Source organism: Kogia breviceps, chromosome 8 (genome assembly GCF_026419965.1).
Source record: "Kogia breviceps isolate mKogBre1 chromosome 8, mKogBre1 haplotype 1, whole genome shotgun sequence".
Classification (NCBI taxonomy): Eukaryota; Metazoa; Chordata; class Mammalia; order Artiodactyla; family Physeteridae; genus Kogia; species Kogia breviceps.
The window spans coordinates 43,747,827-43,771,577 of record NC_081317.1 but is presented as its reverse complement, the minus strand read 5'-3'; positions in this window follow the sequence as shown (position 1 = coordinate 43,771,577).

Here is a 23,751-nt window from a genome sequence, read left to right as displayed (position 1 = left end):
TATTCCACTTCTTGAATATTTTCTGGAAAATTTTTGCTGAAAGAAAGTGAAAGTTTTTAAGCATTTTCCCTATCTTTAAGGTCATATTTTATTCCCTCTTTAATTTTACCACCTTCTAGCTATGTGATTTAGCCAAGTTACTTAATCGTCATAAGCCTCAGTTTCTCTTCCAAAAAATGGAAAAGATAAAAGATCCTTCAAATTATTGTTTAAAATATTTAAAAGGTCCTGTTTCAATTGTGCTTATCACCTATTAAGGATGCAATAAATGTCAGCTCTCACCAGTATTATCATCATCACCAAATGTAGTTGATTTGTTTTCCACTATAATTAGATGACAGTATGATTTTCCCCAGCTTTATTGAGGTAAGATTTTTAAAATAAATATTTAGGTTTCACAATTTGATTTTTTTAAGTTCTGCAATGTGATTTAATACATATACATTGTAAAATGATTACCACAATGAGCCAAGCAACACATCCATCGCCTCACATAGTTACCTTTTAATGTGTGGTGAAAACACTTAAGATCTTAGCAAATTTTGAGTATACAATACAGTATTATTAACTGTATTCTATTTTATTCCATTATAAATCTGTTATCCCTATGCTATGCATTAGATCCCTGGAACTTATTTACCTTTTAACTGAAAGTTCGTATCATTTGACCTACATCACCCTATTTCCCCCAGCCCCCAGCCCCTGGCAACCACAGTTTTTGTTGAGGGAGAGGGGTCTCTTTAAACTTACTTTGGTTTAAAATTAATAGTGATATTTTGTTAAAGACACAAACTTTCTAAACTTTATTTTTCTTAAGATTTCAATCTACACATTTTTTTCTGCTTTTTAAATTTAGCTATTTCTGTACAAAAAGAACATTTAACTTATTCTTTAAACAATGTTGACTGTCTCAAGTTAAAGACTAAATTTCCTTAAATGTTTAACTCCATTCATAAAATTTGGAAAATTTCCTTAAACATTTTAAACTTCAATTTTAGATTTAAAATATTTGCTTTTCTCTTTGAGTGCCTGAGAAAACAGAACCCAAAGAAGCGAAACATTTGTGATCCTTTAATAAAATTTTACGAAACTAATAAGTTAAACATATAGTAAATCAATTTCTTTTAAACATTCAAATAATTTATATATTTAATCAGACTTTCTTTTTCTTTTCTAACTGGACATCACAAATTTAATATCAACGATGTACTACTGCAAACTGAAATTCCAAGGTTAAAATGCTGCATTATCTAAAAAGCAGAAGACACAGATTATCCTGAATTTACATAAAATTAGTATTTACTTTATTTAGCTTACCAGCCCTGTACTCAAATCTTTACCCCTTACACACGTAAGAAAACAGAATTACTCTCTCAGATGGTCAAAGATTATTTTAACCTCTAAGCAACTGTTTTGATTCCCACCCAGCCCTTGGGTAGATATACTGAGTCCTTTTTATATCTACTACACCTCAGGAGATCCCAAGTATCCAACTCCTCACAATCCAATGTTAGATACATGATTTTACTGGACTTTATTCTATAACTCCATCCACATTGAGTTCAACTCATTTCTTTTCTGATGGATTGAATTCTGTACTCCATTCTTCTTGGCTTCTCAGCCACAATCTGTGACATTTCAATGCCTTTTTATTTTAAATCAACTTTTTGTCGATACCCCTGGCTCTCACTTGAACAGTCTATACTTATTTATAATGGCTTCAGGTATCTCTAATATTTCCAATTTTTCATTGCTATGAAAGTATGTTTGTATCTGTATATTGCCTCATCTTTTATTATTTCTTTTGGTTGGATGCTTAGTAATATTTAAGTATTCATAAAATTTTACTTTACATGAATATGTATTACAGAAAATTGTGTTACAGAAACACTTTCACACCATCACTGAAGAAGACACTGTATTTAAAGTTAAGACTTGAGAGTAGGCCTGATTTATCCCTGAAGAATTGTGGAGTTTTGCAAATTTCATGTAACCCATAATTACACCAAGTGCTATTTATGAACTTAATGAATAATGTTTCCTAGATAATGTTCTGCCTTTTTTAGCATATTTAGATATTGCAGCTAATTAAATACAATTTGTTTTAAGCATTTCTAAATTCATAGCTTTTGTTATTATGTACTCTTCAATGGATACTAAAATGTAAGTGCATCCATCTGGGATTACATAGAATATTTTGATATTGAAATATGGTCTTTATATTTCAAAGTTTTGAAACAAATGTGAATAATTCATAATCCTCAATTTCAAGGCGTTTACATTTTAGTGAAGGAAAAATACACGTATGAAACGGACACCAGGGACTTCCCTGGTTGTCCAGTGGTAAAGAATCTGCCTTACAATGCAGGGGATGTGCGTTCAATCCCTGGTCAGGGAACTAAGATCCCGCACGCCACGGGGCAACTTAGCCTGTGTGCCACAACTACCGAGCCTGCATGCCTCAGCTAGAGCCCACGTGCTGCAAACTACAGAGCCCACGTGCTCTGGAACCCGTGCACCACAACTAGAGAGAGAAAACCCACAGGCCACAACTAGAGAGAAGTGTGCGCGCCATAATGAAAGATTCTGCATGCCTCAACGAAAATCCCACCTGCGGCAACTAAGACCCAACGCAGCCAAAAATAAAATAAATAAATAAATAAATAATAAATCTTAAGAAAAAATAAAAAGAAACGGACACCAATAAAAAACATACTGTGGAATAGGATGCATGATATGACTGGGAGAAATGAGAGGAGATTCAGTCTGGAAAGTTTTAAAAAGACTTCATAAAGTTTTACTAAGTTGAAATAAATGTAATATATAATTGCTTAACTTGAAATATGGTCAATTTCTCACTAAGACTTAGCATCTATCAGCATGTTTAAATCTATTCTTTTATAAAAACTTGCTAAAATATTATAAATGTTTAATTGTACTTTATTAACCAGGGAGTGGCAAAATGCAGACCAAGAGCCAAATCTGGCCACCTCATTTATTATTTAACACTTATTATTGACGGCTATTTTGCAGTAGTGACATATTTGAATAACATAACTGAAACCATATGGCTGGCAAATCTGAAAATATTTACTCTGTGGTCCTTTCCAGCAACACTTGCTGACTCCTGTTCCATTTGTATTAATATTAGGCATTCCTGGAATGTTTATCCAAGGCTTCTAGTTGTCCTAACATCTCAGTGCTTCTGGTTAATTATCACAGCAGCTGGCTATGGAATTGGTGTCATTCTCCTGGACCCTATTCCTCTGAAACAGCTCATCAAGAAAGGGCAATTGTCTATATTATTCATTTTTTAAAATGGCAGAACTGCTCCTCTTTTCCCCTTCAGACTTCAGCTGCCTGAACTAATTTATACCCAAAGGTTAATTAGTTCCCTAACTGGCTCTCCAACATGTTGTCTTTGCAACACTTGGAAAATGGCCACATTTAATTGCCTTTAAAAAAAGGTTTGCTCAGAAAGGAATAAAACATTTCATACGGAAATATGTAGAATTCTTGAATGGAGCCAAAGTAGTCCTGATCTCTGGGAACTTACTACCTGAATATATTGAAGAGTTTGGAAATAAACTATTCTTCTCTAATAAACCACAGACTCTTCATCATAAAAAAATACTTACCTACATGTATAGGGTGAAGAGTAATTTTTATACTCTCAAAGTCTATTCATAGAATAGTAAATGTGAGCCTGATTCAAGATTTCTGTCTTTATGTGTCTTTTTTTAAGTAAAAAGTTCAATTTATGAACATTCATTAAAGGCTTATTCTTTTTTTTTTAAGATTTAATATTATTTATTTATTTTTTGGCTGCATTGGGTCTTCGTTGCTGTGCATGGGCTTTCTCTAGTTGTGGCGAGTGGGGGCTACTCTTCATTGTGTTGTCTGGGCTTCTCACTGTGGTGGCTTCTCTTGTCGTGGAGCACGGTCTATAGGCGCACAGGTTTCAGTAGTTGTGGCACGTGGGCTCAGTAGTTATGGCTAGTGGGCTCTAGAGCTCAGGCTCAGTAGCTGTGGTACACGGGCTTAGTTGCTTCACAGCATGTGGGCTCTTCCCGGACCAGGGATCAAACCCGTGTCCCCTGCATTGGAAGGCGGATTCTTATCCGCTGCACCATCAGGGAAGTCCTAAAGGCTTACTCTTTACCCTGCATTAAGAACAGTGAATCAAAGGGAGAAAGATATTGTCCCAAGCTCTAAAATGTTTATCCATTTATAGAGAAGATGCATATTTACCAAGGTAATTGTGACAAAACAGGCTACCCTAAGTTCTGCAAGAAATATATTTTTCATGATGGGAGCATAAGGGATTCACTCAGACCGGAAGAGCGAAGTGGGTTTATTGAGAAAGTGACATTAACAGAACCTTGAAACATGGGCAGATATCTTTTGAAGTGGAAAAGAAAAAGAGTTTTCCAGATCAAGGGAACAAGTAAGGCAAATATCCAGACTAAACATCAACGTTTTTGGTGTTACTAACTTCTGGATATAATGTGGTTGCAAATGTTATTAATATTAACTTAGTAATAAAATTATTTGGTCAGTCATGTATTCAAACTTTGGCATTACATTTAAATGCTAGTTATTTGTTTTCAAGATAAAATTCTGATTTGAAGAGCTCACTAAAATTAAAAGAAGAAAGAAAGAAAGAAAAAGAAAATTGGTCTTTCCATGGTATTGTTTCAGAGAAAGATTAACCAGCTTTGGCAGCATTTAAACATAACACCAACAGGCAGCACAATGCATTTTCTCCTTTGACCTATTAGGCTCCTTTTTTCTTATATTCTCAATGGTATTTTATTGACAAAATACAAATGTAGCATTTGAGAATATGCACTGTGAGTGTCACAAATGCATTTTTTTTAATGTTTAAAACTAGAAAAGAATCTGGTCCTATATTTTCTTAAACCATATTTCATAAACAAACACCTATTATTTTTTCTAGGAGATATTGATCTTACATTAAACACACATGCAGCACACCAATTACACAAGGACAGAAAGTGCCTCTCACTCAGGAAGCCAGTTGAATTGAAGGAGCCACAATACCATCTAGTGTCAGCTAAGCACAGTCTCTACTAACATGGAAAGAATCTAGACTAAATTAAAATGGAGAAAATAATGGAAAACAAAACCTGTGCCCTCTTTGTAAAATAATCTGATAAATAAACGTGTTGTCTGGCATGAGTGCTCTCTGCCTCTCCCTTATCTTTTATTAATTTTTGGACCAGACTTGTTGGAAAAAAATTACCAGTCTCCTCAATCTATAATAGTCTGCCATTTTGTTAAGGCTGAGCCCACAAATAATAAGCCATCAGGTTACTAAAGTGATACCTTGGCAGTGTGACTGTTGTAATGAGACCATGTTGAACCACAGTAATATCACTCAGCAAAATTATCAAAGGTACAATTCAGCAGTTATTCATCCCTGTTTGCATCATCTCTGCTAAGGCTTTTTTTCACTGACTCTTGCTTTCTGTCCTTCACTGAATCTAAAAGTTGACATTTCTCCAAATTGGCCTGAGCTGCTGTATGATGTCATGTATCTCTGGAAGTATTATATCTAAACTTAAATGAGGTCTTCTGCATAGAACTTGTAAAAGGGAGTTATGTTTACACCTTAGGCTCCCTGAGTGCCAGAGCTATTTCCTATTAATTTATTTCTCCTAAAAATGAAAGCACTAGTAATTGCTTTCATTGATTGGGCATCCAGTAAATTTTTTTTAAGTTTTGAATTTTATTTATTTTTTTATACAGCAGGTTCTTATTAGTTATCCATTTTATACATATTACTGTATATATGTCAATCCAAATTCCCAATTCATCACACACACACACACACACACACACACACACACACCCACTTTCCTCCCTTGGTGTCCATACGTTTGTTCTCTACATCTGTGTTTCTATTTCTGCCCTGCAAACCAGTTCATCTGTACCGTTTTTCTAGGTTCCACATATTTGTTTTTCTCTTTCTTACTTAATTCACTGTGTATGAGAGTCTCTAGATCCATCCACATCTCTACAAATGACCCAATTTCATTCCTTTTTATGGCTGAGTACTATCCCACTGTATATATGTACCACTTCTTCTTTATCCATTTATCTGTGGATGGGCATTTAGGTTGCTTCCATGTCCTGGCTATGGTAAATAGTGCTGCAATGAACATTGGGGTGCATGTTTCTTTGAAATATGGTTTTCTCTGGGTATATGCCCAGTAGTAGGATTGCTGGGTCATATGGTAGTTCTATTTTTAGTTTTTTAAAGAACCTCCATACTGTTCTCCATAGTGGCTGTATCAATTTACATTCCCACCAACAGTGCAAGAGGGTTCCCTTTTCTCCACACCCTCTCCAGCATTTGTTGTTTGTAGATTTTCTGATGATGCCCATTCTAACTGGTGTGAGGTGATACCTCATTGTAGTTTTGATTTGCATTTCTCTAATCATTAGTGATGTTGAGCAGCTTCTCATGTACTTCTTGCCCATCTGTATGTCTTCTTTGGAGAAATGTCTATTTAGGTCTTCTGCCCATTTTTGGACTGGGTTGTTTGTTTTTTAAATATTGAGCTGCATGACTGTTTATATATTTTGGAGATTAATCCTTTGCCCATTAATTCATTTGCAAATATTTTCTCCCATTCTCAAGGTTGTCTTTTCATCTTGTTTGTAGTTTTCTTTGCTGTGCAAAAACTTTTAAGTTTCATTAGGTCCCATTTGTTTATTTTTGTTTTGATTTCATTACTCTAGGAGGTGGATCAAAAAAGATCTTGCTGTGATTTATGTCAAAGAGTGTTCTTCCTATGTCTTCCTCTAAGAATTTTATAGTGTCTGGTCTTACATTTAGGTCTCTAATCCATTTTGAGTTTATTTTTGTGTACGGTGTTAGGGAATGTTCTAATTTCATTCATTTACATGTAGCTGTCCAGTTTTCCCAGAACCACTTATTGAAAAGACTGTCTTTCCACCATTGTATATCCTTGCCTCCTTTGTCCTACATTAGTTGACCATAGCTGCATGGGTTTATCTCTGGGCTTTCTATCCGGTTCCATTGATCTATATTTCTGTTTTTGTGCCAGTACCATATTGTCTTGATTACTGTAGCTTTGTAGTATAATCTGAAGTCAGGGAGTCTGATTCCTCCAGCTCCGTTTTTTTCCCTCAAGACTGCTTTGGCTATTTGGGGTCTTTTGTGTCTCCATACAAATTGTAAGATTTTTTTGTTCTAGTTCCATAAAAAATGCCATTGGTAATTTGATAGGGATGGCACTGAATCTGTAGATTGCTTTGGGTAGTATAGACATTTTCACAGTGTTGATTCTTCCAATCCAAGAACATGATATATCTCTCCATCTGTTTCTATCATCTTTAATTTTTTTCATCATATAAGTGTCTTATAGTTTTCTGCATACAGGTCTTTTGTCTCCCTAGGTAGGTTTATTCCTAGGTATTTTATTCTTTTTGTTGCAATGGTAAATGGGAGTGTTTCCATAATTTCTCTTTCAGATTTTTCATCATTAGTGTATAGGAATGCAAGAGATTTCTGTGCATTAAGTTTGTATCCTGCAACTTTACCAAATTCATTGATTAGCTCTAGTAGTTTTCTGGTGGCATCTTTAGGATTCTCTATGTGTAGTATCATGTCATCTGCACACTGTGACAGTTATACTTCTTCTTTTCCGATATCTATTCCTTTTATTTCTTTTTTTTCTCTCATTGCCATGGCTAGGACTTCCAAAACTATGTTGAAAAATAGTGGCAATAGTGGATATCCTTGTCTTATTCCTGATCTTAGAGGAAATGGCTTAAGTTTTTCACCATTGAGAATGATGTTTGCTTTGGGTTTGTCATATATGGCCTTTACTATGTTGAGGTAGGTTCCCTCTATGCCCACTTTCTGGAGAGTTTTTATCATAAATGGGTGTTGAATTTTGTCAAAAGTTTTTCTGCATCTATTGAGATGATCATACAGTTTTTATTCTTCAATTTGTTAATATGGTGTATCACATTGATTGATTAGTGTATATTGAAGAATCCTTGCATCCCTGGGATAAATCCCACTTGACCATGGTGTATGATCCTTTTAATGTGTTGTTGGATTCTGTTTGCTGGTGTTTTGTTGAGGAATTTTGCATGTATATTCATCAGTGATATTGTTCTGTAATTTTCTTTTTTTGTAGTCTCTCTCTCTGGTTTTGGTATCATGGTGATGGTGGCCACATAGAATGAGTTTGGGAGTGTTCCTTCTCTGCAATTTTTTGGAGGAGTTTGAGAAGAATGGGTGTTAGCTCTTCTCTAAATGTTTAATAGAATTCACATGGGAAGCCATCTGGTCCTGGTTTGTTGGAAGATTTTTAATCACAGTTTCAATTTCATTGCTTGTGATTAGTCTGTTCACATTTTCTATTTCTTCCTGGTTCAGTCTTGGAAGCTTATACCTTTCTAAGAATTTGTCCATTTCTTCCAGGTTGTCCATTTTATTGGCATAGAGTTGCTTATAGTAGTCTCTTAGGATGCTTTGTATTTCTGCGGTGTCTGTTGTAACTACTCCTTTTTCATTTCTAATTTTATTGATTTGAGTCCTCGCCTTCTTTTTCTTGGTAAGTCTGGCTAATGGTTTACCAATTTTGTTTATATTCTCAAAGAACCAGCTTTTAGTTATATTGATCTTTGCAATTGTGTTCTTTGTTTCTATTTCATTTATTTCTGCTCTGATATTTATGATAACTTTCCTTCTACTAACTATGGGTTTTGTTTGTTGTTCTTTCTCTAGTTCCTTTACGTGTAAGGTTAGATTGTTAATTTGATATGTCTGTTATTTCTTAAGGTAGGATTGTATTGCTATAAACTGCCCTCTGAGAACTGCTTTTGCTGCATCCCACAGGTTTTGGATTGTCATGTTTTCATTGTCATTTGTCTCTACGTATTTTTTTATTTTCTCTTTGATTTCTTCAGTGATCTCTTGGTTATTTAGTAACATATTGTTTAGCCTCCATGTGTTTGTTTTTTTTTCCATTTTCTTCCCTGTAATTGATTTCTAATCTCATACCATTGTGGTCAGAAAAGATGCTGGATATGATTTCAATTTTCTTAAATTTACTGAGGCTTGATTTGTGACCCAAGATGTGATCTATCCTGGTGAATGTTCCCTGCGCACTTGAGAAGAAAGTGTAATCTGCTGTTTTTATATGGAACGTCCTATAAATATCAATTAAATCTCTCTGGTCTATTGTGTCATTTAAAGCTTCTGTTTCTTTATTACTTTTCTGTTTGGATGATCTGTCCATTGGTGTAAGTGAGGTGTTAAAGTCCCCCACTATTATTGTGTTACTGTCAATTTCCTCTTTTATAGCTGTTAGCAGTTGCCTTATGTATTGAGGTGCTCCTATGTTGGGTGCATATATATTTATAATTGTTATATCTTCTTCTTGGATTGATCCCTTGAACATTATGTAGTGTTCTCCCTTGTCTCTTATAACATTCTTTATTTTAAAGTCTAGTTTATCTGACATGAGTACTGCTACTCCAGCTTTCTTATGATTTCCATTTGCATGGAATATCTTTTTCCATCCCCTCACTTTCAGTCTGTATGTGTCCCTAGGTCTGAAGTGGGTCTCTTGTAGACAGCATATATAGGGGTCTTGTTTTTGTATTCATTCAGCGAGCCTGTGTGTTTTGGTTGAAGCATTTAATCCATTCACGTTTAAGGTAATTATCGATATGTATGTTCCTATTACCGTTTTCTTAATTGTTTTGGGTTTGTTTTTGTAGGTCCTTTTCTTCTCTTGTGTTTCCCACTTAGAGAAATTCCTTTAGCATTTGCTGTAGAACTGGTTTGGTGGTGCTGAATTCTCTTAGCTTTTGCTTGTCTGTAAAGCTTTTGATTTCTCCGTTGAATCTGAATGAGATCCTTGCTGGGTAGAGTAATCTTGGTTGTAGGTTTTCCTCCTTCATCACTTTAAATATGTCCTGCCACTCCCTTCTGGCTTGCAGAGTTTCTGCTGAAAGAGCAGCTGTTAACCTTATGGGGATTCCCTTATGTGTTATTTTTCTCTTGCTGCTTTTAATATTTGTTCTTTGTCTTTAATTTTTTGATAGTTTGATTAATATGTGTCTTGGTGTGTTTCTCCTTGGATTTATCCTGTATGGGACTCTCTGTGCTTCTTGGACTTGATTAACTATTTCCTTTCCCATATTAGGGAAGTTTTCAACTATAATCTCTTCAAATATTTTCTCGGGTCGTTTCTCTCTCTCTACTCCTTCTGGGACCCGTATAATGTGAATGTTCTTGCATTTAACGTTGTCCTAGAGGTCTCATAGCCTGTCTTCATTTCTTTTCATTATTTTTTCTTTATTCTGCTTTGCAGCAGTGAATTCCACCATTCTGTCTTCCAGGTCACTTATCCGTTTTTCTGCTTCAGTTATTCTGCTATTGATTCCTTCTAGTGTATTTTTCATTTCAGTTATTGTATTGTTCATCTCTGTTTGTTCTTTAATTCGTCTAGATCTTTGTTAAACATTCTTCCATCTACTCAGTCTTTGCCTCCATTCCTTTTCTGAGGTCCTGGATCATCTTCACTATCATTATTCTGAATTCTTCTTCTGGAAGATTGCCTATCTCCACTTAATTTCGTTGTTTTTCTGTGGTTTTATCTTGTTCCTTCATCTGGTACATAGCCCTCTGCCTTTTCATCTTGCCTATCTTTCTGTGAATATGGTTTTTTTTTTTTTTTCCACATGCTGCAGGATTGTAGTTCTTCTTGCTTCTGCTGTCTGCCCTCTGGTGGGTGAGGCTATCTATGAGGATTGTGCAAGTTTCCTGATGGGAGGGCCTGGTGGTGGGTAGAGTTGTGTGTTGCTCTGGTGGGCAGAGCTCAGTAAAACTTTAATCCACTTGTCTGCTGATGGGTGGGGCTGGGTTCCCTCCCTGTTGCTTGTTTGGCCTGAGGCTACCCTCAACTGGAGCCTACCTGGGCTCTTTGGTGGGGCTAATGGCAGACTCTGGGAGGGCTCATGCCAAGGAGTACTTCCTCGAACTTTTGTTGCCAGTGTCCTTGTCTTCATGGTGAGACACAGCCACCCCCCACCTCTGCAGGAGACCCTCCAACCCTAGCAGGTAGGTCTGGTGCCGTCTTCTTTGGGGTCACTGCTCCTTCCCCTGGGTCCTCATGCACACACTACTTTGTGTGTGCCCTCCAGGAGTGGAGTCTGTTTCCCCCAGTCCTGTCAAAGTCCTGCAATCAAATCCTGCTAGCCTTCAAAGTCTGATTCTCTAGGAATACCTCCTCCCATTGCTGGACCCCCAGGTTTGGAAGCCTGATGTGGGGCTCAGAATCTTTACTCCAGTGGGTGGACCTTTGTGGTGTAAGTGTTCTCCAGTTTTGAGTCACCCACCCAGCAGTTATGGGATTTGATTTTATTTTGATTGCACCCCTCCTACCATCTCATTGTGGCTTCTCCTTTGTCTTTGGATGTGGGGTATCCTTTTTGGTGAGTTCCAGTGTCTTTCTGTTGATGACTGTTCAGCAGTTAGTTGTGATTCTGGTGCTATCGCAAGAGGGAGTGAGAGCATGTCCTTCTACTCTGCCATATTGAACCAATCTCCCCTCCAGTAAATATTTTGAACTGATGTATGATAAAACTGCTCATTTCATCTTTTTATACATCATGCAATGTCTTCACAATCAGATTGTGAGATCTCTCATTTTAGAAAGGGATTTGTATATCCTCAACTAGCAAAGGTTTGCCCACAAAAGTCTCTCAGAAAAACAGCTGATATCTGGCATCTGGCTTGGAATATATCCTGCTACATTAAAATGGTACTATTGCATTGTAGCATATTTTACAGTGTTTAATCCACATCTCTTCTAACATATTTTGATAGCTTTATTGAGATATAATTGACACATAATAAACTGCATATATTTTAAATGCACAATTTAATAATTTTTAACATATATATATATATATACACACACACATACTACCATGAGTCCATCATCACAACCAAGACAACGAACATTATCTGTCATCCCCCTAATTCTCTCCTGTCCTTGTGAAGTCTCTCTCTCTACCCTCCACCCCAGATGTTACTGGCTGAATTGTGGCCCCTTCCCTCAAATTCATACACTGAAGCCTGCAGTACCACAGAACATAACTCTACTTGGAGATAGGGCCTTCAAAGAGATGATTAAGTTACAATGACTCCATTAAGGTGGGCCCAAATCCAACCTGACTGGTGACCATACAACAAGTGGAAATTGGACACAGAAGGAGACAGCAAGGCCATGTGTACACAGAGGAAAGACCATGTGAGGACAGAAGGAGAAGCAGCCTTCTGCAAGCCAAAGTGAGAGGCTTCAGAATGAAATGAACACTTCAGACAACTTGACCTAGACTTCTAGCCTCCAGAATGCTGAAGAAATAAATTTATGTGGTTTAAACCACCCAGTCTGTGGTACTTTATTAGGGCAACCCTAGCAAACTAATGTACTAGGCAACAACTACCTACCTTTCTGTCACTATAGATTAGGTAGAATTTTCTAGAATTCTATAGAAATGTACTCTTTTTGGTCTGGCTTTTTTCACTCTACATTATTTCTTTGAGATACATCCATGTTGTTGCCGTATCAATACATTCCTTTTCACTCCTGAGTAATAGTCCATTGAGTGGATATTCCACAGTTTATTCATCCATTCACATATTGCTGGACATTTGTATTGTTTTCTGGTTGAGAATCTATAAATAAAGCTTCTGTGGATATTTATTTACAAGTCTTTTCATGGATATATATATATATTTTAATCTAGTGTAAATATCTAGAACTAGAAAGGCTGTGTCATATGACAGGTGTGTATTTAGCTTTTTAAGAAACTGCCAAACTGTTTTCCAAAACTATGTACCATTTTACATTCCCACCAGCAGTCTTTGAGAGTTCCAGTTGCTCCATATTCTTGCCAAAAATTGGTATTGTCAATCTTTAAAAATTTTAGACTTCCTATTAGATATATAATATCATGTCACTGTGTTTTTTTAATCTGCATTATATTAAGACAGAGGCATTGAGCAACTTCTCATGTGCTTATTTGCGAAAAGTATATCTTCTTGGGTCTTCGTGTCTATTCAGTTTTCCTGCATTTTGTATTGGACGGTTTGCTTTCTTTTTACTGAGCTTTGAGATCTCTTTTTATGTTCTGAATACAAGTCTTTTATCAAATAGGTGATCTGCAAATGTTTCCTCCCAGTCTGTGGCTTACCTTTTCATTCTCAGTGTCTGTCATAGAGCAAAAAATTGTAATTTCAGTTATGTCATTTTATCAACCTATTCTTTTATGGACCATGCTTTTGGTGCTGCATCTGTGAAATCTCTGCCTAACCTCAGGTCAAAAAAATTTTCTCTGATGTTCTTTCAGAACTTTTATAATTTTCAGATTTAAATTTAGATTTGAATTTATTTTGTGTTAATATTAGTCTATGACTTTTTTTTGCTTTTATAGCAAAAAAAGGTAATAATGCTGTCTTAAATGTTCTGCTGCCACCATTACCTGTTTCCATACCCGTTCTACCTCTTTCCTCTGTTTTCACATCCTTTTATCCAAGCTTTAGATCCTATCCCCTTCTAAGTCATCATGTTTCTTGCTGTACCAACAATACTAACATGGTTTAAACCCTTTCCTGGTTCCTTTCCTTCACATATATGCAAGCTCAAGTCTCTCCTATTAAAAATAAAAGGTAAAATAACACTTTGTTGAACCTACATAGTTTTCTAACAACTTAACATTAACTTGCTTTAATTCTTTCCCTACCTGTATAACCCTCCTTAATCTTCTATATCATCTCCTTTCTTTCTGTTACTTAAAACATGTTTTCCTTGTATTTTCTCTTCTCATTGTACTGTTGATCATACACAAAATCAGGGGTTCTCCTGCCATCTTTAAAACAATAAATCTCCTATGTATGGTCCAGACTATTATAACCAGACCTATATAGTTAACTTCCTACTGTATATTTACAGTAAGAATATCAATTGCAGTATATGTCAAATTTAACTCATTCTTCTTTAACCCAAACATGTGACTCATTCTGTACTTCCTGTGCTTGTAGATGGCTTAGCACTCACCCTCTCACCTAAATCAGAAACCTATGATTCATCTTTAACCTCTCCTCCACTCCATGAAAAAACAATAGAGATCTTTCCATTTTCTCTTACTTGTGTCTCCAATTCACACTTCCTCTCTATATGCCCTGTTCTAAACTCATTACATCTCATCTGAAGTTTCAGAGCAGACTTCAAATGGTCCCACAGACTCTGGTCCTTACTCTCTGCAAATCCACCTTTCATACTGATGCTCAGGTAAACTTTCTGAAAGACAAATCTGTTTGTGGGAACAATGTGTAAAAGCATGCATACCCACCACCTGTAAGCAAAATTGTACCCATTCTCATTCAACAAAATATGGCTTTCATGATCTGAGTACCCTATATTTGCCAGTCATTCTCTTAAATTTTTTTCACTTACAATAACTCCTCTACAGGAAATCTAAGATCCATCTATAACTAACTTCTTAGACTTTCCTGAATGTGGCATTTTAATATACTGCCAGACCTTAATCCATGATATGTACATGTTCCTGAAAAGGGTAGCACATGCTTTCTTTTGCACAGAGCTTACTATGACTCAGTAAAGCCTAGATGAGTATTCCTGTTTTCCCTAAGCATGTACTTCCATAGTAGCCCTTAACACATGGTATCATAACTATATTTTGACCTATTTTTCCCCACCTCTACACTTGAGGGTATAAGCCAGTTCATATTTTTGTTTACATGCTCAGTACCTAGGACAATCTTTGGCACACAGAAGGCTCTCGCCATGTTTGTTAAATGTATGATCAGTTTTACTTTTTTCCTGGAGAGTCTTATTCAAGTAGAGATCACTTGCAATCAAAGGTATAAAAATTTCCCTTTTTCTTTAAGGAAATAGGCATTGGGTAGGTTCTAAAAATTTTGACTGAAACTAGAAAATACCTCCTGAATGACGTATGACAAAAGGTAGTTTGATTGTGAATACAGTAAACATTCAACCCCTTAAGGTTAGGTGTTCACTCATAAACTCAAAAGGCAGTAACGGTATCCAAACCCAGAAAATGTTCCTACTAATCTGAAAAGGTAAAATATGTTCTGTTTCCAAAGAAAATAAATGCTGCTTTTGCTAATTTGCTTCCTGTCCTTTATAATTACAGAAATAAAACCTGAGGATTTAAGATGTAATTTTTTTTTAGTTAATAAATTGTTTTAACTTGATGATTAATGTTTGGACATAACTTAAAATTTAGAATAATAGGTGTAAACTTATGAAAATATTTTATATGACATAAATCATTAATATGATATTCTCAAAGTACTTTGTGAAAGCCTATTAAGAACTATGGCCCCTAATTTTTAGGTGAGAAAATTTAAAGAAAATTAAAATAATCATAAATCCTAAGCTGCCTTATTTCTCATTTTTATCTTACTGCTCAATAGTAAAGATCCTTGTCATCATAAAATTGTCAGAACAAAATGAAACATTGAGTCCATGACTGATAAAAAGTGAGAATTCATATACTAAAGCCATCTTCCATTTCAATTACTGGCCTGAAGCCAGCTAGCAGTACTCACCAGAATGACCTGTGAAAACATAAAAACCAGGGTACAAATCTGGATTTCACTGCTTGCTAGTTATGTGATTCCTGGCAGATCATTAACCTCTGACTCTCTAGAAACTCACTTGTAAAGGGTAAAAATAGCAAGGCCTACTTAGCAAAAGAATTTAATGAAATATGTGTCAATCAATACAGGCCGGGCTATGCTATAGCCAATTAACAACTCCAAAATCTTAGTGGCTTAAAACCACAAACTTGTTTCCCTGCTCATACTTCAGGTATGGTTGGGGAGCTGCCCGTTCTGCTCCACATCACCCTCTCTCCAGGACCCAGGTTCATATATCCACCTGGAATTCTGCCAGTCTACCAAGGAAGGAAATAGAAGCCTAGCAAGTTGCATATTGACTTTTAAAGCTTCGACTCAGAAGCAGCACAAGTCACTTCTGCACATATTTCACTGATCATATTTCAGGAGAACAGGGAAGTATAATCCTCTCACGTACTACAGGGGATATTTAGAAATTTTTATTTTATATCAATATTTTATATTCACACTTAATATTAAAACACATAGCATTTTGGTAAGTTCAGTGATCCTGGATAGATCATAATAGTTAATAGCTTGCTGTACTGCAGACTTACTCTGTTCAGGGCACTCTGGTAAGGGCTTTGTTCCCGTCTTCTCACTGAATTCTCATATGGGTCTATAAGGCAAGGACCCTGCTCTATCAGCCATTGCTACTTGCCTTACCAATATCCATTCCCCAGATTTTTTTATGACTCACAGAGCTGAGATTTCATTTGGGATAACAATGTATAAAGCTTACATTATTCTTATAACCATTTGGAGCCAAGTGAAAATTTTCAGGCTATGGTATTCCCTGAATATAGCATCCCTTGAAAAAAATATAAATAAATAAGGCAAAGCCATTCACTCTCACCTCATCTTTCTACAGAAGGCAGAAATAACGTTAAGTGATACAGTGGTCATTTGGGGACAGTGAGGTAAACAGCATGGGGATAGGAAGATAATCATGGACATGTTGGCTATGACATCACTGCTGATGATGCTGATCTGATACCAGCAGCCACTTACCTCAGCCTTCCTGCTATATGAGCTAAATAAATAAGCTTCCTCTTCTTTGAGCTTCTAAAGTTTTCTATTTTCATCTGAATCATTTCTAATGGATGCAATTTATATCCCCATGGATTATTAACAGAACAAAACTAGTCAAAGAGAAGTTACATATACTGGCCAAAATAACAAGACCAATTAGTGCCAGATCTATAACGGCCTGACTCTAAAACCAGATGATCAACAATGGACTATCCAATCGATTCTAACAACTATGAGTCAAACCCCACATATTTGACATTTCAACAGATATGTTATAGCCAAGTTATTAATAAAATTTAAGTATCGTTAATGAACTGAGAAATGCTCAATATTAATAGAGTTCACATAAAATACATGCTTCGGTTAAGTATATCCAAGTTATCTTATTGATATAACTTTGACAGTATGATTTCATTGTATTAATACAGTTTTCAATGAAAGATTAGAAATATAAGTGAATATAGGGTAACCAGTACCTATATTAGGCCTCAGTTCCCTCACATATGAATTGCAGTAGTTGATTAGATAATATGTATTACTTTCTAGTCTGTGTAATCTATGATTTTATTGTGGTGATGAAAGCAGATAAGTTTTAGAAACCTAACCATTCTTTGTGTACAATCCCTATAGAACAAATAGTAATTATTTGTTTTAATATCTTTCCTCTACAGGGGTGCAAACCTCATGAAAGCATGGTCATGTTTGCCTTTGTCACCCTGTGCTTCTAGCATTTAATAGAGGATCTGCTTAAAATATATTAATTGATGGGTAAAATGTTAAATATTGTTCTGCCTGAAAACAGGGTTGGATAGATAAGAAAATCATAGCTTTGATATTGTTCTGCCTGAAAACAGGGTTGGATAGATAAGAAAATAACAGCTTTGAACTAATCACAGCAATTTGTATTGATTCTTTAATTTGGAACAAGTGTGAATGTTACAAATAAGCAGATCTAGGCTTAACTAAATAAAACTTTCCTCACCACTTACAGCTGTTTTTTGATTACTGATCTTGTGATCTCATAACCTTGTGAGTTCTCAGTCTCAGAATATAATAAAAATAATAAATACTAACCTTGAAAAAGAGATATTTTTCTGAACTGAGTGAGGGTAGTCTATTTGATAATATTCCATTGCTAATAAATAGATTCTGAAATTTGAGTGGTTTAACAAAATTAAAATTATTTGCTCATGTAACAATCATGTGTGTATTTTCTTCAGTAGGGTGGCCTTTCTTGCTGAAATAATTCAGAGATCCAGCTTCCTTCCATCTCTGGCTTACCATCTCCTTGGCCCCATCTCCAGTTGGATCCAGTTGGCAGAGGAGAAAAAGTATGAGGGAGAGTTCATCACAGTGTTTTATGGTCCAGGCAGGAAGCAGATTCAGAATACCAGCACTCAGACTCATTGATGAGAATTTAGGTACACGGCTACACCTAACAGCAAAGGAAACTGGGAAATATATACACTAACTGTCTCTCCAAATAAGGGAATAAAGAAAGCAAAGACAATTAATCTTTGCTAATCTTGCATTACAATTCTGTAATCTGCAATTCTCTTATACATAGATTCAATGGAAGGATACGCATTTACTCTGGTCTTTCAAATGCTGCCAATCCATCTCCAAATATGAGCTATTTTCCCTTCCTGACATTAAGGTTTGAGGAAGTAAAGTGAATCTACCCTCAGAATCTCAGTGCTGGAACTGCCAACGATATTCTTAAAGCTACTTGGGTCACATATTCTTTTTTACCTTAGAGAGCTCATCAGTGGAAGATTCTGTGATGCTAATTCAATCTCAGCCTCTGTACTAATTCACATTATTTTCATTCGAAGTTCTATTCAGCATAGAGACTAGGTAAGCATAGAAAACACAGAATAGGAAAGACATGTAGATTGACTGTAATGAGCTAGTGGTTTTATAGTCTTAGTATTATCTTCAAATACCAAATGAGACTTTCAGTAATGGGCAGTGGCCACTGTTGGGTTTTATGATCATTTCACATTTGTTCAAAAGTCAACTGAAATAATTGCCTTGGTTAAAATAATTGAAGGCCATCTGTAAACTGATTTATGTCATGTGTATATATCCTCTCTATAAACAAGCACCTGCAACGAATTTTAGAATCTTTTCTTGCATTTAAGGGAAAATAAAAAGCAAACAAGTAATAAAAATGAAGGGGAAGAACATTGTGAAGTTATGTTACATTTTTTTGATTTGCTCCTAAAACTTAGACTGTTAAGTTCTAAAGCTCATTTTGTAAGCTTTCACATACAGGTCCTTACCCAGGCTTTTTGATTTTTAAACCATTTTTTACCCAATTAAACTTTATTTCTCAAAAATCAAGATCATGTCTCTCTGTTTCAAAATTATTTCCCCTATACCTATGCACTGAGTGAATTTTAGACACTTGATAATTTATTTTAAATGTTGAATATGTATAAAATTTGATTTCAGATATTAGGTTCACCGTCACACACACACACACACACACACACACACACACACACACACACACACACCCCTACTTCTCACAAGTCATTTTTTTGTGTAATTCAGAAAAGAATAGCCCAAATTTCAATTATTTATGTTATTTCTTCAAAGCAGTATTTTTGCAGGGTTCTTTCACAACATCAATGTCATTATTGGATCTTAAATAAAAGTAAGTTTTGTAGACACATAAAAACTATTTTTATCATAGAATATTATTAATATGTTTTAAAGGGAGGAAAAATATTCACAGGGCTAAGAATATACTCTAAAGAAAACTGCATTTAGCAACCATATGTTTTCCTTGACACAAAAGCTAGTATTATTTTATAACCTACAAGGTACATAAAATTATTTTATGTGAAAACTAACCTATAAAAATATAAAAAAAACTCAACCACTAATTTATTTGAACTGCTATAAATAAATAATTATACAACTCTAATGAAGAACTTTTACATTATAATTATGTCCCACTCACCGCAACTAGAGAAAGCCCATGCACAGCAATGAAGACCCAGTGCAGCCAAAAATAAATAAATTTATTAAAAATATAAAAAACAAAGAAACCTCGTGATCATACTTCATCTTATTTCACATAGCAGCTCACTCAATGTTTGACAAAGAAAAGAAGCTTAAATGCTGAATTGCATTCTAAATATACACTCATGGAATTAGAAAACTTGACAATAGGAGAAGGGAACACTTATCTCCTATCTCTCAGATTCTATTATGTACTAGCCTAGGGAAAGCCAATATGGAGTATCCATGATGACTCTATCCAACTCAGTATTCACTGCAGACTTCACTAATCCATCACAATAGTTTCCTACTGAAATGGCAACAGCATCCGTCTCAATACAGAGATACCAATAGCAGTTCTTAACTGACTGCATATCTCATGTGAAATAAAAAAACATACTCATCATGGAATGTTTTATTTCTTCTTTGAGAGGTAAGGAAACCAAGGTATAAAGAGTAAATACTTTAGATCCAGATATAAAACTAGTAAGTGACTGGAATGGAATTTGAATCCAATTCTGTGTAGATCCTTAGCCTTTTGCTATGTCTACCCTACCATATTGTTCCTAGGCAAAAAAATTTTTTTTTTAACCTGTTAGACTATTTCATAATATGTTCCAACAGAGAACAATTTCTCGTTTCAGAAATAATTGGTTCATCCGTTATCTTTGTAACCTATTATTTCTGTGAGCTGAACATGGTTACTTAGGCTCTCTGCATTCAGTTTCTTCATATGTAGAATAGGATAATCACAATACCTACTTAACTATGCTTTTATTAGGAGTAAATGAGGTAATATATGTAAAGTGCTTAGTCTAGTACCTGACACCTATGAAATGCCCTTAGAAGTTAGCATACACCATTATTATTATCACCTGCTATAGTGGGTGGACAAAACCAGGAATATAATGCAATACCAAGATGGAAATTACAATTGTCTACTAGAATAATCAAATGGCATCATCTCAAAGAATAGAGCCAGTTAAGGATCATGAACATTTTTTTTTCTCTGCATTGGTTCCAAACATAATCTCCTACCATAGATAAGTACTCAAGGTCCATTGAAACAGTCTGCAAAGGTGCTATACTCCTAAAAGAACTTAGAGAATTGTACAACTGAATAATGTAAAACAATGGACGACGCACATCCATTTTTGTTTGAAAAGCTGGCGAGGTTTGTTGTTGTGGTTGCTGTTTAACAGGGATCACCACAAGCTGATAAAGAATAAAGATGGAAGTGAATTCCTTCTTCTTTTGCTTTGGGCAGTCAGGATGACTGGCAGTGCTGTGTAAATTCAAGAAAGGCTGTTGACAATGCATTGGTGAGCACCGCAGGGGAATGGCAGCTCTGAAGAGAAAAGCAGAGGTGGTGCTGATAAATTAGAATGGGAAAATAAGCATCATGAACCCCCAAGAGTTAGGTTGTAGTCATGCAATACAAAAGCAAGAGATCAGACATTCACAGCACAGAACTCTGTACTACCATGCTGTGTTCTGCTCTTTTGAAGGAGCCTATTTTAATGACAAGGGCAACACTAAAAAATACTAAAATCGCTCGAAATGCCCATCGTCTAGTGTTGAAATATAACCTTGTGGACATGAGCTACTACCATTTAAAGAAACTACAGGGGCAGATTACAAGTCATGAAGCTATCTAAGTGCCCTGGGAATTCTCTCCATTGTGAGGCTTTTTAAGGGGAGAATTCAGCTATATTTTTTTTCACCTTTGTGCCTTTATCCTATCTTAAACTTTGAGGAAATTGCCACTGCTGTCAGTGCATAGCAATACAGACAAGTATAGGCAAAATGCAAAAGAAAGGAACATTGGCAAGCAGCACAAAAAGGTGGTTCTTCCTTCCTAAAAAGTAACATATCAGGTCAGAACACTAAAACAACAGGGGTCATTAGTCTTGTTTTCCAGGCAAGAAAAGTAAAGCCCAGAGAGGTAACGTGACTTGCCCAGTCAGTTAGTAGCAGGGTTGACACTGACTGTCCAGTCTACCCCGTTTTAAAATGTCACACCAATGCCACATGGCAATATGCGTCATATCCTTTGACTCAAGTGGGGTTGGCCAATTCTAAGATGGACCCCAAGATTCTCACCCCTGATATAACACACCCTCTCCACTCACCCTATGAACTTACAGTTATTCCATTTAAAACTAGTCTAGCTGCTGCTCTGAGGGGGTTTTCCAGAAGTAATTAAGGTCCCAAATCAGTTAACTTTAACAGAGAGAGAGATTCTCGGTGGGTCTTACCTAACCATATGACCTAACCTTAAAAGATGCTAGGCTTTCCCTAGTGAGAGTCAAAGCATGAGAGGAATTTGACACGAAGAAGTATCACAGACTGAACTGTGTCTCCCCAAAATTCATATGCTGAGACCCTAACTCCCAATATGACTGTATTTGGGTACAGTCATAAGAAGGTAATGAAGGTTAAATGAGATTATAGTGTGGGGACTTAATGTGATATAACTAGTATCTTTTTAAGAGAAAGATGCACCAGAGACCATCCCCCCTCTCTGCACACACACAGAGGCCACAGCAAGGAGGCAGACATCTACAAGTCAGGAAGAGAGGCTCTCACCGGAAACCAACCCAGAAAGCACCTTGATCTTGGACTTGTAGCCTCCAGAGCTGTGAGAACATAAATTTCTATTGTTTAAGCCACCCAGTCTGTGGTGTTCTGTTGTGGCAGCCCCAGCAGACTACTACAGAAAGATTCTACATCACATGTTTTGAAGACTGAGAGGGTCATGTGACAAGGAATATAGAACGTGGCCTCCAGCTGACAGCCATCAAGGAAACAGGAACCTCATTTCTATAACTTCAAGGAACTGAATTCTGACTCAATCATGTGAGCGTAGAAGAGAGCCTCAGAATCCAGATGAGGACACCTAGATTTCAGCCATATAAACACCTGCGCAGGAAACCCAGCCACGCCATGTCTGCCCTGTAGAACTATGAGTTAGTAAAGGAGTTTTAAGTTGCTATATTCATGGTAATGTTTTCAAAGAAAATGAATACCCCCTTCAAGATTAATTCTATTTTTTAAACAGCTTTATCAAGGTATAACTGACGTTTAAAAACTGCACATATTTAATGTGTACAGTTAGATGTTTGAACGTACGCATACACCCGTGAAATAGGTGTATCACCACAATAAGGTAATAGACATATTTTATATATCTATAACTCTCCAGGAGGGAGATTCAGAGATATTTTTAGTGGGTTGCCCCAAATTTTTCTGGAGAGAAGCTACTTTTCGTATTTCTCAAAGTCGTATACCTCAATGTGAGATAGAAGGTGTGGGCTGCAGGTACATTTGCTACCTGGAGTATAAAATGGATGCTGACATATTTTGCAGCAGGACATATTTTCCTCACCAGGGCCTAAGCTTCAGGGACATAAGTTATTTATTTCACAGGGATTAGACAGATCAATGTTGACATGTACTTTTTTGCAGCTCCTAGACTATTTTAAAATACATTTTTGATAGCTTACGGGCTTGAGAAATTAGCTCAGATGGGACATTCTGATTACATTAATAAATTAGACATATAACTGCAAGTGGTGATAAAACGGGTGGGGTGTAGTGAGAGTAGGAGAGCATTGAGTTCTCTAATGTATTCAATGCCCTCAGTATCCGAGTACCAATTGATAGATAGCACAGAAAAAGTTCAAAGATGATTTAATTTAAAAGTTCCCTGTGCTTTATCATTCATGTTTAATTATAGCTAGTCCATTAATTACCTTCTTGAGAAGTGAGACTGGAAAGAAAATTAAATGGTACTTTTAAAAGATAATTTTGCAAAAAAATAAATGAAGCCAAATATAATTGATAATTTCTGTAACAACTGGCCCTGAGTTATTCCTCTTTAGAAAAATTGTTGTTTGTACTTTAATAATATGAGAGACTAGAAACTCTCTTCATGAATTTAAATAAGCATGAAAAAGTCA